Below are 15,339 nucleotides of genomic sequence, written 5' to 3'. Positions count from 1 at the left end.
CTCCCAATTTTGTTCACCAAAACCACAACTGAATTTCCTAAATTCCTTTGTATTGCAATCAGGGGAGGTGCTGTGGGTACACAGGTTTCCCACGTGGCTCAGTGGTAAAGACACAGAAACAGGAGACATGGTTTCGATCCCTCAGTCAGGAAGATGCCCTGGAGAAGGAAATGGCAATCCACTCCAGTATTCTTGCCTGGAAAAATCCCGTGGTTAGAGGAGACTGGCAGGCTGGAGTCCACGGAGTCACACAGAGCTGGACATGACTGCGCATGCAGGCATGCGTGCTCTTGGTACATAGTTCTGACAAATATGTCATAAGCAGAAATTCTCCAGGAATTTTTTAGGTGTTTTAAAAAGGACAGGTTAATTTGGCATCTTAACTTTTGCCTTTTACCCTTTGCCCAGAATGTGTATGTGATGTCTAGGAATGCAGCAGTTATCTTGTGAACATGAAGACGAAATCTGCACACTGAGGATGACAGAAAAGAAAGATAAGAAATGCCTGAAGACATTTCATAACTCTGTAAAAATGTTTGACTGTCTACTTCTAGACCTCTTCTAGAAAGTGAGAAAAATAAACCCACATTTGGTTCAGTGCCTACCTGAGGTTTAAAATAGACAGCTGAACAAATATACTTTTAATTTCTTAGCTTTTATTTATTTTATCCTGTCCTAGTGTTTTGTTCTATTTGGTTTTCCTCTCTCTAAACTGGCTCAATTTCAATTACTTCTTAAGATGGATAGTCACTGTAACCTTTTCAATGTATTTTAAAAATAATTTTTAACAGGCAAACAGTGGGTATAATCTTTACAACAAGGTAAATGCAGAAGAGATATCATATATTTGTATATGAGTTCATTTATCAATTGAGAATTAAAGCTGGCTGAATACATTTAGTCAATTTGTACTATTCAAGCCAGTAGGGATTAATTTATTTTTTTAAACAAGAATCAGTAGTAAAAAAGCCATAGCCCTTCATCTTCTGTTACGTATATATAAAAATCACATGCACACTGGCTTGGTTATTGATTATCATATAAAAGACAACAGTGTCAGTTGCTTAGTCATCTCTGACTCTTTGCAACCCCATGGACTGCAGCACGCCAGGCTCCTCTGTCCAAGGAATTCTCCAGGCAGGGATACTGCAGTGGGTAGGCATTCCCTTCTCCAGGAGATCTTCCTGTTCAGGGATCAAACTCAGGTCTCTTGCATTACAGGCAGATTCTTTACCGTCTGAGTCACCAGGGAAGCCAAGAGAACAGGTTTTGTATTCTGTCAGCTTTGCTTCAAATCCTTGTGCTGCTGTGTTCAACTGTGTGCCCTTAGACAAGTCACCTAGCCACCACTTCTGTAATGATCTCAGAGTCTGTCAGGGAGAATATGCACACTAAAATATGGTTGAATATTGAGTTACAGGAATAAGATAAACTAAGGCTGGAGGCTATGACTCTAGGTGTGATCAGAGTGCTGTGGAATAAACAATGTAGGCTTCGGAGCCGAACCAGAGCTAGAATCACTACACTAAAATGATCCCATAACCAACAATATTTGATCTTGATTTTTTTTAAACTTTTTCTTCTATTTCCTATGCCTCTGTTTTTTTTTATTTTTGTTGTGAAATATAGTTGATTTACAATGTTATGTTAGTCTCAGGTGTCCAGCAAAGTGATTCAGTTCTATACATATATATGTGTGTACATTATTTTTTATATTTTTTTCATTATAGGCTATTATGAGATATTGAATATAGTTCCCTGTGCTATGAGAGTAGGTCCTTCATAGGTTATCTGTTTTATATGGAGTAGTATGTCTCTATTAATCCCAAACTCCTAATTTATCTCCCATCCCACCCCCTTTTCCCTTTGGTACCCATAGATTTTTTCGTTTGTCTGTGAGTCAGTTTCTGTTTTGTAAATAAGTTCATTTGTGGCATATTTTAGATTCCACATATGTGACATTATATGGTGTTTGTCTTCCTCTGTCTTTCTTACTTCCTCCTGTGCCTCAGTCTTAAAAACTAAGCTAACATATGAATTTATTTTGTTGAGGGTTAATTTTGGCTTGCCTTGGGAGATAGTATGTTCTTCAGGGAAAAAGCACAGAATTCTAGCTGGAGTCCTTATTAACCAGAACCCCTTACTGATTCTGGAATCTTGGGCAGGTTATAGAGCTCTTAAAACTTCAATTTATTCGTGTATGATTTCTAATATTACTTGCTTTAACTAATGTGTAGAATTTTCATGATGCTCAAATAAAATAATTCCCACGCAAGTTTTATGGAGAACTACTCAAATGTCACAGAGCATTTAGCTTCATGATAAGTTTATAGGACATTCTCAATAAAAATCAGATTATTGACTTCTGGATCCTTCCTTGTTTTTATGTTAGAGTTAGTTGCTAAAATAATTTATCTTGAAAGAATACAGATGTAGCATCCTGAAATGTCCAATAGGTTTGACCTCTGTGAATTCTCTATTGCTGCATCAATTTTGTTCTACATTGTCCTTTCAAGATTCAGGGAATAAGACCTGTAATACTAGAATAACCCACACCCCAGCTCATCAAAGAGGGGAAAAACGTCTTCACCAGTTTGTCTCAGCTACATTTTACTATCCTATTTCTCATGCAGGCTCAACCAACAATTAAAATATAGTGGGTACCTGTCCTGTCAACGCCAGCTGACAGCCAAACTGAGCTCTACTATTCTGAGCTTGCAAAATATTCTCAGCTCTTAGTTTTCTCATTCATATAACACTATGAAGACTCCTAAAGTGCATATATTAATGTTAGGCATCATCACTCTTACTCCACCTGTTTGTTCATAATAATTATTCAGTCTCATGAAAGCTACTGTTCAAATATGTGATAGAATTTCATACTCATGGAAATTATTTGCATACGGAATTATCTTTCAAGTAAAGTATTAGTGTCATTGAAGCTTATATCCCATAAACTAGCCTGGGATTCTCCCCAGTCAAACTGCAGGAAATAACCAGGTGCAGATCTCAAAACTGGACAAAAATATAACTTTTGTTTCTCACATCTTCCTTACCTAGGAGAATTGGAAGCAGAGTTTGGAAAGAGAATTTTAAAGTTATTGATTGTGAATGACTGTTCCTTACAGAGGAAAAGAGATTTTAGATGGCTAATGATTTCAAGTAGGTGATTCTTCACTCTACTATGAAAGCCAGTCAGATTTAGTTGAAACCATTACTTTCTATTATATCCAGGTATGGATTGTCATATTGCTTCTTTCTTTGTAATGTCTTCTGTCTCTTGCTGTTTTAATTTCCAAATTTCTTGTCCACATACTTATCCATTTACCTGTATATTACTGCCTGAAAAACCTGCTTCCTTTCTGATCTCCTTACATTAAGTCCATACATCTCTAATCTGTTTGATATGTCACTACAGCTTATTTTTTTTCTTTAAAAAATCCATTTTGTTGTGTCTCTTGAACATTTAAAAATCCTTAGTGGCTCTTTCTGTTTTTATCATGGGAAAGAGAAGGAATGGAGAACCAAACATGGCTCTGAGGTTAGAGGTATGTGAAGGTGACATTCACTCACACAGGGGTCCTGGGAGAAGGGGACGGGTTTGGGACCCAAGGGAGATCATGAAGGCAGTTGAGTTTAAGGAAATTTGTGCAACACAGAGGAAATAAATGGAAACTCAGATCTGAGGCTCAAGAGAGAAAACTAAGCTGGGAAAAAAACATTTAGGAGTCATCATGATACTGAGAATTATAAAGTCACAGGATAAATGAAACTGTTCAAGGAAAGTATACAAAGTGAAAAGAAATAGCCTAAGATATATTTCTGATAATAGAAAATTTTCAATATCTGATAAAGCTCACATGTGGAAGAAGAGTCAACTTAGCATAATTAGGGCCAATAGGAAAAGGCATAAGAAATCAAATTTTATCTTTTTATTTGACAGAAAAGTATACTAACTAGATCTGTCAATTGCAGTGAATTCACTGTCCTAGGAAGCCCAGAAGCCTGGGCTGCCTTGGGATAGTTTATTACTATGTCACAGAGAGAATACCTCCTCGGAGGAACAATGCTGATCAGAGAGCTTCTCAGGTTCTTTCAACCCTCAGATTTTGTGGTTCAACATATGTTCCATTTCCCCCCCGCCCCCGCCCCACTGTGTAAACACCTTGAGCACCAGGATTAGTTCTGAGAACACTGAGAAGTATTGGGCATTTTGATTGCTAGAACTTTGAAAGGCTTTATAACATAAAATTTGCAAATGCTTTTCCAACCATACCTGTTTAAGGAATAGTGGAAAAAACGTGTGCAAAGAGGATGAAGGAGCTAGGACTTCTGGTGAAAGAGAGGTGGAGGGGACAAAGAGTTGAAGGAGAGAGATAAGTGCTAGTAGAGAGGAAATTTGTGGTTGCTTGCTGAAAAAAAAAATCTGCATTCTAATATAAGCGCTGGGAGATATTTGAACAGTATAAAACGCATTTGTTGTGATAGTCTGTGGGAGTGCCTAACATATTATTAGGAGCAAACAATACACGCACACAAATGCTTATAGACAAGCACATAAACTTCTGAGTTTCTCTTTTTCTGCCCTGCAATAGTCTCCTTATCAAAAAGAAGAGAGTCATATTAAAAGAGAGTATCCTCCATGATGTTATTTTAAACCAAATACAAATCAAACCACATGTGCATACACACCCTTACGCTTTAGTGGAAGATAGAAGGAAACCACATTTTATAGTTAACTAGGGCTTCAGTCCCTGGGGGCAGATAGAGTTGAACATAACTGAGTGAGCACACACATGCATAGGAAGCTCTTTTGGCTTTTAGAAGCTGAAAGCATCACAGTTGGTCAGTACTTTGGAAAAGAGCAGAGTGCAGTCAATTGGTAAGATAGTTTCTTCAATCAGCACGTTTGGTGACATCTGGTGCCAAAATAAGCAGTTGATTTTTCGTTAAAACCTTAGTTTTCAAAGGAGTTCCTCTGGTTGCATTAAGCGAAGCATGCACCAGCTAAGGCAAATTGCAGTTTAGAAATGTGATTTTTCCTGTTTTTTCCTATATTTTAAAAGGCCCATGAAACAACATAATTTCCCTGCAAAATGGCTGCATTTCTTCCCCATCTTTGTTTTGTTGAAGACAATTATAGTCACTAAAGCAAACACTTATGCCTTAGATCTTTTGGTGCAGAAATAATCCTTTTGAATTGGGTCATTTTGCATGTGTCTGGCAGTCATTTCCAGGGCTCAGCCAGTAGCTCATTTCAAAGGCAAATGATAATTTGCAGATTCCATGCAATGGAACTGAAATTAGTCTTGTATGTCCTAAATATTTTGTACTTTGTCTGCAGCTGCCAAAAATGATCATCTTTTCTTAATACTGAGCTAAATTGGGCTAAATTCAATTTAACAAATCTCCCATGATTGCATTTAGATTAATTGTTTAGAGAAATACCACATTGTCTTCTCAGAAAACTAGGCACTGACAGATCATGGATCCCAACCCTTCCCTGTAGCGTAGCTGTGGTTGCAAAATGACTGGGAAGGAAGTAGATTTCCTATGGAGGAAGAGGCAGTCTTTCTTGCTTCATGGACCTGGCTGTGAGCACAGAACATTCCTGGTAATTTCAAAAGGCATGCAAATTTTGACTGGTGGTGATGGGCAAGATAGTCAGATGACTGCTTATAAATCAATTCCTTAGAATGAGAAGATCCTCAAAATCACTGACTTGGTCCCAAAGAAAAACTGGAACCTGTTCCCACCCCCTCCATTGACCCCAGCAAACAATAAATGAGAAGTACCACCATCTTCTGCTGTTACTGCTGCTGCTAAGTCGCTTCAGTCGTGTCCGACTCTTAGCGACCCCATGGACTGCAGCCCACGAGGCTCCCCCGTCCCTGGGATTCTCCAGGCAAGAACACTGGAGTGGGTTGCTATTTCCTTCTCCAATGTATGAAAGTGAAAAGGGAAAGTGAAGTCACTCAGTCATGTCTGACTCTTCGCGACCTCTTGGACTGCAGCCTTCCAGGCTCCTCTGCCCATGAGACTTTCCAGGCAAGAGGACTGGAGTGGGGTGCCATCGCCTTCTCCAACCACCATCTTCAATGAATTTCAATTCCAATAATAGTAATGAAGAGCCAATATGAAATGATGCTTACCTTGCACCCGGTACTAGTCTAAGGACTCTGTATGTGCAAACACATTTAATCCCCACCAAGCCTAATAACTAGCTTGTATCAATATTTTCCCACATTTTACATGTGGGGATACTGAGGCTCAGAGTAGTTAAGGAAATGGCTCAAGTTTATGCAGCTATTAACTTGGGGAGTTAGGATCGGAACCAAGGCAGTAGAACTCCAGTATCCTAGCTCTTGACCACTTTATTGAAGTTACTTCCATTTTCTGGTGTTTAATAATTCTCACTATTGAGAAATCATTGTTTAAATCCTTTTTCAAGCATTTCTATTATTATTCAGGCTGTTTTCTTGTGGGCATAGTTTTACCTCCCCAATCTGCTTTTCTCTTTCCTATTTTCTATCCTCCATTTGGTCTTCTATCAATGATTATACACTAAGTACTTTTCTATGCACAGTTCCCTAACAGACACAGTTTTAAAAGAAGCAAGCTTAGCACACATGCTCCATGTTAGTTCTTTGACAATTAACTCTAGTAACATAATATTCATATTATATGTCATATGGAGTATTTACATGGTATGAACTTACTTTGAATACATTTTTTACTTCTTCAAAAAAAATCCTAATTTTATACTTCCTGATCTTTTCCCCCCACCCTCCCCCACCAACAATGGAGCCCCATTGCCTTATTTTAACTCCTGGTTAATTTCTTGAGTGCTTACCAAATGTCGTGGATTGTTGTTTTCAGGTCTAATAACTATAAGCACTTCGATTTGTCTTTAAGAATTTTACTTTCCTCATTTCCTCTTAAAAACAGTCTCTAAAATCTTAAGTTCTTCTAGACACCAAGTCACGTTTCTTGCAGGTTTCTGCTCCATCCCCACTGCCACTTTTGAAGAACTGACCCAAGTCACTCCTTGTCTGAACAACTGTAACAGACATTAGCTAGCTGCCTTACCTCTCTCTAGTTGTATTACTTTAAACCCATTTTCTACTCAGATATTATAGGAGTTTCTCAAAAATACCAATTTGTCTTTATCATGTTCTGCTCAAACTACCGCACAATTGCACTCATCTCACATGCTAGTAAAGTAATGCTCAAAATTCTCCAAGCCAGGCTTCAGCAATACATGAACCGTGAACTCCCTGATGTTCAAGCTGGTTTTAGAAAAGGCAGAGGAACCAGAGATCAAATTGCCAACATCTGCTGGATCATGGAAAAAGCAAGAGAGTTCCAGAAAAACATCTATTTCTGCTTTATTGACTATGCCAAAGCCTTTGACTGTGTGGATCACAATAAACTGTGGAAAATTCTGAAAGAGATGGGAATACCAGAGCACATGACCTGCCTCTTGAGAAATCTGTATGCAGGTCAGGAAGCAACAGTTAGAACTGGACATGGAACAACAGACTGGTTCCAAATAGGAAAAGGAGTACGTCAGGGCTGTATATTGTTACCCTGCTTATTTACCTTACATGCAGAGTACATCATGAGAAACGCTGGGCTGGAGGAAGCACAAGCTGGAATCAAGATTACCGGGAGAAATATCAATAACCTCAGATATGCGGATGACACCACCCTTATGGCAGAAAGTGAAAAGGAGCTAAAAAGCCTCTTGATGAAAGTGAAAGTGGAGAGTGAAAAAGTTGGCTTAAAGCTCAACATTCAGAAAACGAAGATCATGGCATCCGGTCCCATCACTTCATGGGAAATAGATGGGGAAACAGTGGAAACAGTGTCAGACTTTATTTTGGGGGGTTCCAAAATCCCTGCAGATGGTGACTGCAGCCATGAAATTAAAAGATGCTTACTCCTTGGAAGAAAAGTTATTACCAACCTAGATAGCATATTAAAAAGCAGAGACATTACTATGCTGACTAAGGTCCGTCTAGTCAAGGCTATGGTTTTTCCTGTGGTCATGTATGGATGTGAGAGTTGGACTGTGAAGAAGGCTGAGTGCCAAAGAATTGATGCTTTTGAACTGTGGTGTTGGAGAACTCTTGAGAGTCCCTTGGACTGCAGGGAGATCCAACCAGTCTTTTCTGAAGGAGGTCAACCCTGGGATTTCTTTGGAAGGAATGATGCTGAAGCTGAAACTCCAGTACTTTGGCCACCTCATGCGAAGAGTTGACTCATTGGAAAAGACTCTGATGCTGGGAGGGATTGGGGGCAGGAGGAGAAAGGGACAACCGAGGATGAGATGGCTGGAGGGCATCACAGACTCGATGGACATGAGTCTGAGTGAACTCCGGGAGATAGTGATGAACAGGGAGGCCTGGCGTGCTGCGATTCATGGGGTTGCAAAGAATCGGACACGACTGAGCGACTGAACTAAACTGAACTGAACTGAGCTTAAAACCCTTCAGCAGCTCCCTAGTGCATATCAGGTAAAGCCTCCAATCCTTTCCAGGGATCTTCCGGCTGTATGCCCAGACTTGCAGCCTCTGTACAGGCCCTGAGACCTTCCTTGCTGTCTCTTTGCTCGTGCTTTCTCTCCATCTGAGCAATTTCCCTTCTTCACCGAATTAACTGCCTGTCACCTTTGCAGAGGTAGCTCCCAGGGTATTTACTCTAGGATGCTTTGGGTCTCTTCCCTAAAGAATCTTAACTGCAGACCTCTCCCACTGGATCGGCTATTTCTTTATGTAAACAAAACAAAACAAAACAAAAAACCTTTTAATTTTATATTGGAGAATAGCTGAATAACAATGTTGTGATAATTTCAAGTGGATAGCAAAGGGACTCAGCCATACGTATGCATATATCTATTCTCCCCCAAACTCCCCTCCCATCCAGGCTGCCACATGATATTGAGCAACATTCCCTGTGCTATAAAGTAGGTGCTTGTTGATTATCCATTTTAAATATAGCAGTGTGTACATCTCCTGGGTCAGCTATTTCTGTGTTTTACCCAATCACACATTTATCACATGGACTCTATTGATCTGTGTCTTTATCTGTATCCTCCACTATATTAAGTCTTAGTCAACTTTCTATCCATTAGGTCGTGTTCATATTCAAGTGCTTAGCTCAGAGTGGTTGTAATAAATATTTGTGGGAACTGATGTTTCCCCATATTCTTTAATAAAGGAGGAGAACAAGAGTAGATTCCTCAATTCTAGCAAGGATTGATTATTTTGTGAAGAGAAAGGAAGATTGTTGGAGTCGCATAGACTCTGTTCCTTTATTGTGCATTTTAAAACTTGACTTTCTTTACCAGTACTGTCACAGGACTAAATCACTCAAGAAAAGATAACAAAATGATGATGTTAAAACCTCATTCTATTTAAATTTAAATCTCCTTCTGCCAGAAAATGTCAGTGCTGATGACAGAATCAGAGACCTGACTTTTGCTCTCTTGCTGAGATTAAGGGAGTCACAAGTAGGTCAAGTGTCTCACTCCCTGAGTCAATGGCTCTGCCTGAAATAGAATGCAGATGGATAAACTGCTTCTCTCAAGCACTGCTCAGACAAAGCCAGCATTTCAATATAAAACCAAGCATATCAATATAAGACCAGACAAAGCTAGAAGTCAACAAAGATGCCAATCCTGTTCAGAAAAAAACATTTGTGACAAGGATTTATGATGAGGTGAGGATATGGATGTATTCCAAGTAGGTTTCATAGAAAGCGATGCATTACCAATATTAGGGAAAATAATTCAATTATGCAGGTTTGGCCTAAAGGAATAAACTTTGTCCATAAATATGACTTAACTAATCTTTTGCAAAAATGCTGCTGGCATTCAGCTGTCAATATTTAAAAGTAATATTTTATGTGATGCTTTTTAAATGGCATGACTAAGGAATGGCTGTAAGGAAAATTCAGTTCTCAAGGAGCAAATAAAAGAAGTTGGACTTGCATAATCTGGTTGCCTCCCTCTCTTTCATCTCTAGTTCTTATCACTCCTGGCCAAAACCTCTAGATATCAGCCACAATATGCTATGTCTTGCCCCTATGCCCTTGTTGTTGTTGTTGTTATTCAGTCGCTCAGTCATGTCTGACTCTTTGCAATCCCATGGACTGCAGCACACCAGGCTTTCCTGTCCTTCACCATCTCCTGGAGTTTGCTCAAACTCATGTCCATCGAGTTGGTGTTGCCATTCAACCATCTCATCCTCTGTTGGCCCTTTGCCTATGCCTTAGCACATACTATTCCCCAAATTTTGTCTGTGCTTGTCCATCTTCTGTGCTCTCATTATATCCCTTACAGCCCATTATTACCCTACTTACTGTGTCTGAAAAGATTTTATTTTGTTTACTGTTTGCTCTTGTGGTTATTCAGTTGTTAAGTTGTGTCTGACTCTATGCGACCCCATGAACTGCAGCATGGCAGGCTTCCGTGTCCTTCACTATCTCCTGGAGCTTGCTCAAACTCATGTCCATTGAGTTGATGATGTCATCCAGCCATCTCATCCTCTGTCACCCCCTTCTCCTCCTGCCCTCAATCTTTCCCAGCATCTAGACCACCTTACACGCCATCTTACTTGTATGCAGGTTTCTCAGGAGGCAGGTAAGGTGGTCTGTTATTCCCATCTGTTTAAGAATTTTCCACAGTTTGTTGTGATTCACACAGTCAAAAGCTTTAGCGTAACCAATGAAGCAGAAGATTTTTTTTTTAATTACTTTTTATATGATCCAACAGATGTTGGCAATTTGATCTCTTGTTCCTCTGCCTTTTCTAAATCCAGTTTGTACGTCTGGAAGTTCTCCTTTCATACTGTTAAAGTCTAGTTTGAAGGATTTTGAACATTACCTTGCTAGCATGTGAATTGAAGTATAGTTAATTTATGATGCTGTACTAGTTTCAGATGTATAGACTGATTCAGTGATTATATATATGTGTGTATATATATATACATTATATAAATTCTATCTTCAGATTCTCTTCCATTATAGGTTATTATAAGATATTGAGTATCGTTCCCTGTGCTATACTGTATGTATCTGTTGATTATCTATTTTATATATCATAGTATGTGTTTGTTAAACTCAAACTCTTAATGCATCCCTTTCCCCTTTGGTAACCATAAGTTTGTTTTCTATGTCTGTGGCTTGTATATGTTTATCCCGAACTCTTAATTTATCCCTCCCCCCCCGACCTTTTCCCACTGGTAACCATAAGTTTGTTTTCTATGTCTATGAGTCCATTTCTGTTTTGTATATAAGTTCATATGTATCATATTTTAGATTCCCTATATAAGTGGTATCATATGGTATTTGTCTTGATCTGTCTGACATACTTCACTTAGTATGATAACCTCTGTGTCCATCCATGTTGCTCCAAGTGGCCTTATTTCATTCTTTTTTATGGCTGAGTAATATTCCATTGTATATTTATATACCACATCTTCTTTATCTATTCATCTGTCAAACAGTTAGGTTGCTTCTACGTCTTGGTATAAACAGTGCTTCAATAAACATAAAGGTACACGTATCTTTTTGAATTATAGTTTTCTCCATATATATGCCCAGGAGTCAGATTGCAGGATCATAAGGTAACTCTACTTATAGGTTTTTAACAAACCTCCATACTGTTTTCCATAGTGGCTGCACCAATTTTTATTCCCACCAACTGTACCCTGTCCAGTATTTGGGGCTTCCCTGGTGGCTCAGAAGGTAAAGAATATGCCTGCAATACAGGAGACCCAGGTTCAATCCCTGGTTTGGGAAGATCCCTTGGAGAAGGGAATGGCAACCCACTCTAGTATTTTACCTGGAGAATTCCATGGACAGAGGAGTCTGTCAGACTACAGTCCATGGGGTTGTAGAGTCAGACACAACTGAGCAACTAAAATACACACAGACTTTTTAATGATGGCCTTTCTGACTGGTGATTTTTGATTTTCACAACTGGGTGGGGAGGAGGAGCTTGTGCTATTGGCATTGCATGGGTAGAACTGAGGGATGCTGCTGAATATTCTACAATGTACAGGTCCAATAAAACAATTCACTAAAGCTGATGTTGAGAAACTCCAGTTTAGAATATTTGTTACATCAAATAAGCTGAGCTAATGTTTAAGGAAAAAGGAAGGATCTATTTAACCAAAAAGTATATTTTTAGGAATTTCAAAACTATAATGATAACATTTTTGAAAATAATTCTTAATCATAAGAATCACTTATAAGGTCTGTTTAGGTTATGACAATTCAGTAAACCCAAGTTTGCAAAAAAATTTTCAGGAAAAAAAATCTAGACCAGCTTGATTTTATTTCCAGATATAATACTTAAAAAAAAACTCAGTTTGATGACTGAGTCTGATATATATATATTTAATTTTAGTTTTGGCTGTGCTGGGTCTTTGTTACTGCATGCAGGCTTTTAGTTGTGGAGAGGGGGGACTACTCCCTAGATGTGGTGCTCGGGCTGCTCATTGTGGTGGCTTCTCTTGTTGTGTAGCCCAGGTCCTAAGGCACACAGGCTTGAGGAGCTGCAGCAGATAGGCTCAGTAGTTGTGGCTTATGGGCTCTAGAGTCCGGGCTCAGTAACCGTGGCACGCAGACTTAGCTGTTTCGTGTCATGTGGAATCTTTCTGGACCAGGGATCAAACATGTCCCCTGCATTGGCTGGCAGATTCTTACCCACTGTACCACCAGGGAAGTACCAATATTTTTTTCCAAGAAGGAAAATGTTAGATTCTAGGAGGACTACACCTGCTAATTACACATTTCAATTTGGATAGGATCTGGATTTTTCTAAGGGTTTAAAATATGGCATTTTGCTTTTTTGATAGGTGAAGCTCATTGTTAAAGGAATTTAGTTCAGTAAGTGTATATACTCTAGGAAGCATTCCTAACACCTTCCATTGGTCTAGGTCAAGGAATGTGGTACATCTGGAATAACTCCCCTCAAAGGAGGAATTCCTTTGCCATTGTATCTCTTTCTTCTTCTTCTTTATATTTTGAGTTGTTCTTCTGGCTATTGTGAATAGTACTGCTATGAACATTTGTGTACAAGTTTTGTCTGAACACCTGTTTTCAGTTCTTTGGGGTTTATACCTAGGAGTGCAGTTGGTGGATAATATGTTTCTTTTAACTGAAGTATAGTTGATTTACAATGTTATATTAGTTTCAGGTGTACAACATATTGATTCAATATTTTTATAGATTATTTAAAGTTGTTATAAAACACTGTCTGTATTCCCTGAGCTGTATATTACATCCAATTGATTTCATACCTAGTAGTTCATACCTCAGTCTCTTTTTCTTATCTTGCCTCTCCCCCCACCCTCTTCCTCCTGGAAACTACTAGTTCTCTGTGAGTCTGTTTCTGGTTTGTTAATATACATTCATTTGTTTTATTTTTCAGATTCCACATATAAGTGAAAACATACAATATTTGTTTTTCTCTGTTGTTGCAAATGGCAAAATTTCATTATAACTGAGTAGTATTCTATTCAATACTACTATATATATATATATACACACACACACATTTTCCCTATTGTAAATAATGCTGCTATGAACATATGAACATTGGGGTGCATTTTTTCAAATTTGTGTTTTTATCTTCTTTTAGACATATACCCAAGAGTAGAGTTGCTGGAACATATGGTAGTTCTATTTTTAGTTTTTTGAGACCTCCATGCTGTTTTCCATAGCAGCTACACTAATTTACATTCTTATCAACAGTGAACTAGGCTTCCCTTTTCCCCACATCCTTGCCAACATTTATGATTTGTTGTCTTTTTTTGTATTTCTCTGTTCTTGTTTCATCTCCCCTGGGAAAATGGACTCTGTTCTATGTAGAAGCAATACAGGATAAAACCTGTCACTGTTTTATCACAGCTCAAACTGACTAAGTTCTTTGTTATTATGGGCAGGGAACATATTCAGGATGGACTTGGCCTATTGTACAAATCAGACGTAAGGAATATGTTTAGTTCTGCATATGCTGGTTCTAATCTTCAAATCTGCAGCTATCTTAAAAAAATTCTTCCCGATTTATATAAAAATTAGATCATTATAAAAACTATCTTACATAGTCATATACCCAACAGAAAGAAAACTCACTATATAGAAAGTTTGAGAGTCAGTGCCTCTCCAAATTGAAATGCTCTTGAGCGATTATGGAGGCCTCTCCATCTTGAATGCTTTTATAAGATCAAAGAGGAGAAAGGAACATTTACAGCAACCTTGCTAGCTAGAACCCTGGATTTTAAAAGCCCTTTAAGAGCATTTAATGTCGATGCTTCTATGAAATAGCCTCTCACTACACAGGCAAAAGAACTCTTTCTACTGTCCCTTCTTGGATTCTTAAGCCCCTTCAGGCTACAAGGGCATTGCTGCTGCTAAGTCGCTTCAGTCGTGTCCGACTCTGTGTGACCCCATAGATGGCAGCCCACCAGGCTCCCCCATCCCTGGGATTCTCCAGGCAAGAACACTGGAGTGGGTTGCCATTTCCTTCTCCAATGCATGAAAGTGAAAAGTGAAAGTGAAGTCGCTCAGTCGTGTCTGACTCTTAGCGACCCAGTGGACTGCAGCCTACAAGGCTCCTCCGTCCAAGGGCATTAGTGACTATCTAACAGTTCTGCTTCGGTCACATAGGGAATGGAAAATCCCACAGACGTTAACAGTGTCAACCCAGGGTGGATGTGGAGGGTGGGGTTACTTGAGGTTGTGTGGGGAAGGGAGAGGCCCAAGATTCTGAGATGTGTTAAAGCAGAATTACCCATCTTGTCCTTTCTGCTTCTTCCATTCTTACTTACAAAGAGCCATGTCTTGATCTGGCCGGATTGTAAAAGCCAGTCTGAAGGATTATGCTCTGATCAGAGAGGATGTAGGAGGTGGGGAGATTTGGCCCCATTTGCAACTCAAGATTTTTCTCTAGGGGGAAGGCAAGGGAGCACTGAGTCTATTTGCCTTCTTTATTAAACATCAGCTATCCAAACAAAATTGGCTTGTCTAAAATTCACTGTTGGTATAAAACTTTCAAGTTCTAGTTATCATAGCTGGTGATGAAGTAAAAGTAGAAGAGAAATTCTAAAAAATCATCCAGTCTAGTTAATATTATAGTAAAGCTCTAGTAATAAAAAAGAGCAAGTGCATGCAAATGAAACTACCTTAGTAGCAAAAGATAGAAATATAGTTTTGAAATTTAATTTTGTATTGAGAAAAGTGATAGGCCAGTCCAGTGATGGTATCACTAAGGTGAATGCGATTCCTAGAATGATGTGAGGACTTTTCTCTCTCTTTTCAATAGAGAAA

The sequence above is a fragment of the Oryx dammah genome, unplaced genomic scaffold (genome assembly GCF_014754425.2).
Source record: "Oryx dammah isolate SB20612 unplaced genomic scaffold, SCBI_Odam_1.1 HiC_scaffold_20, whole genome shotgun sequence".
Classification (NCBI taxonomy): domain Eukaryota; kingdom Metazoa; phylum Chordata; class Mammalia; order Artiodactyla; family Bovidae; genus Oryx; species Oryx dammah.
This window is presented reverse-complemented; position numbering follows the sequence as displayed.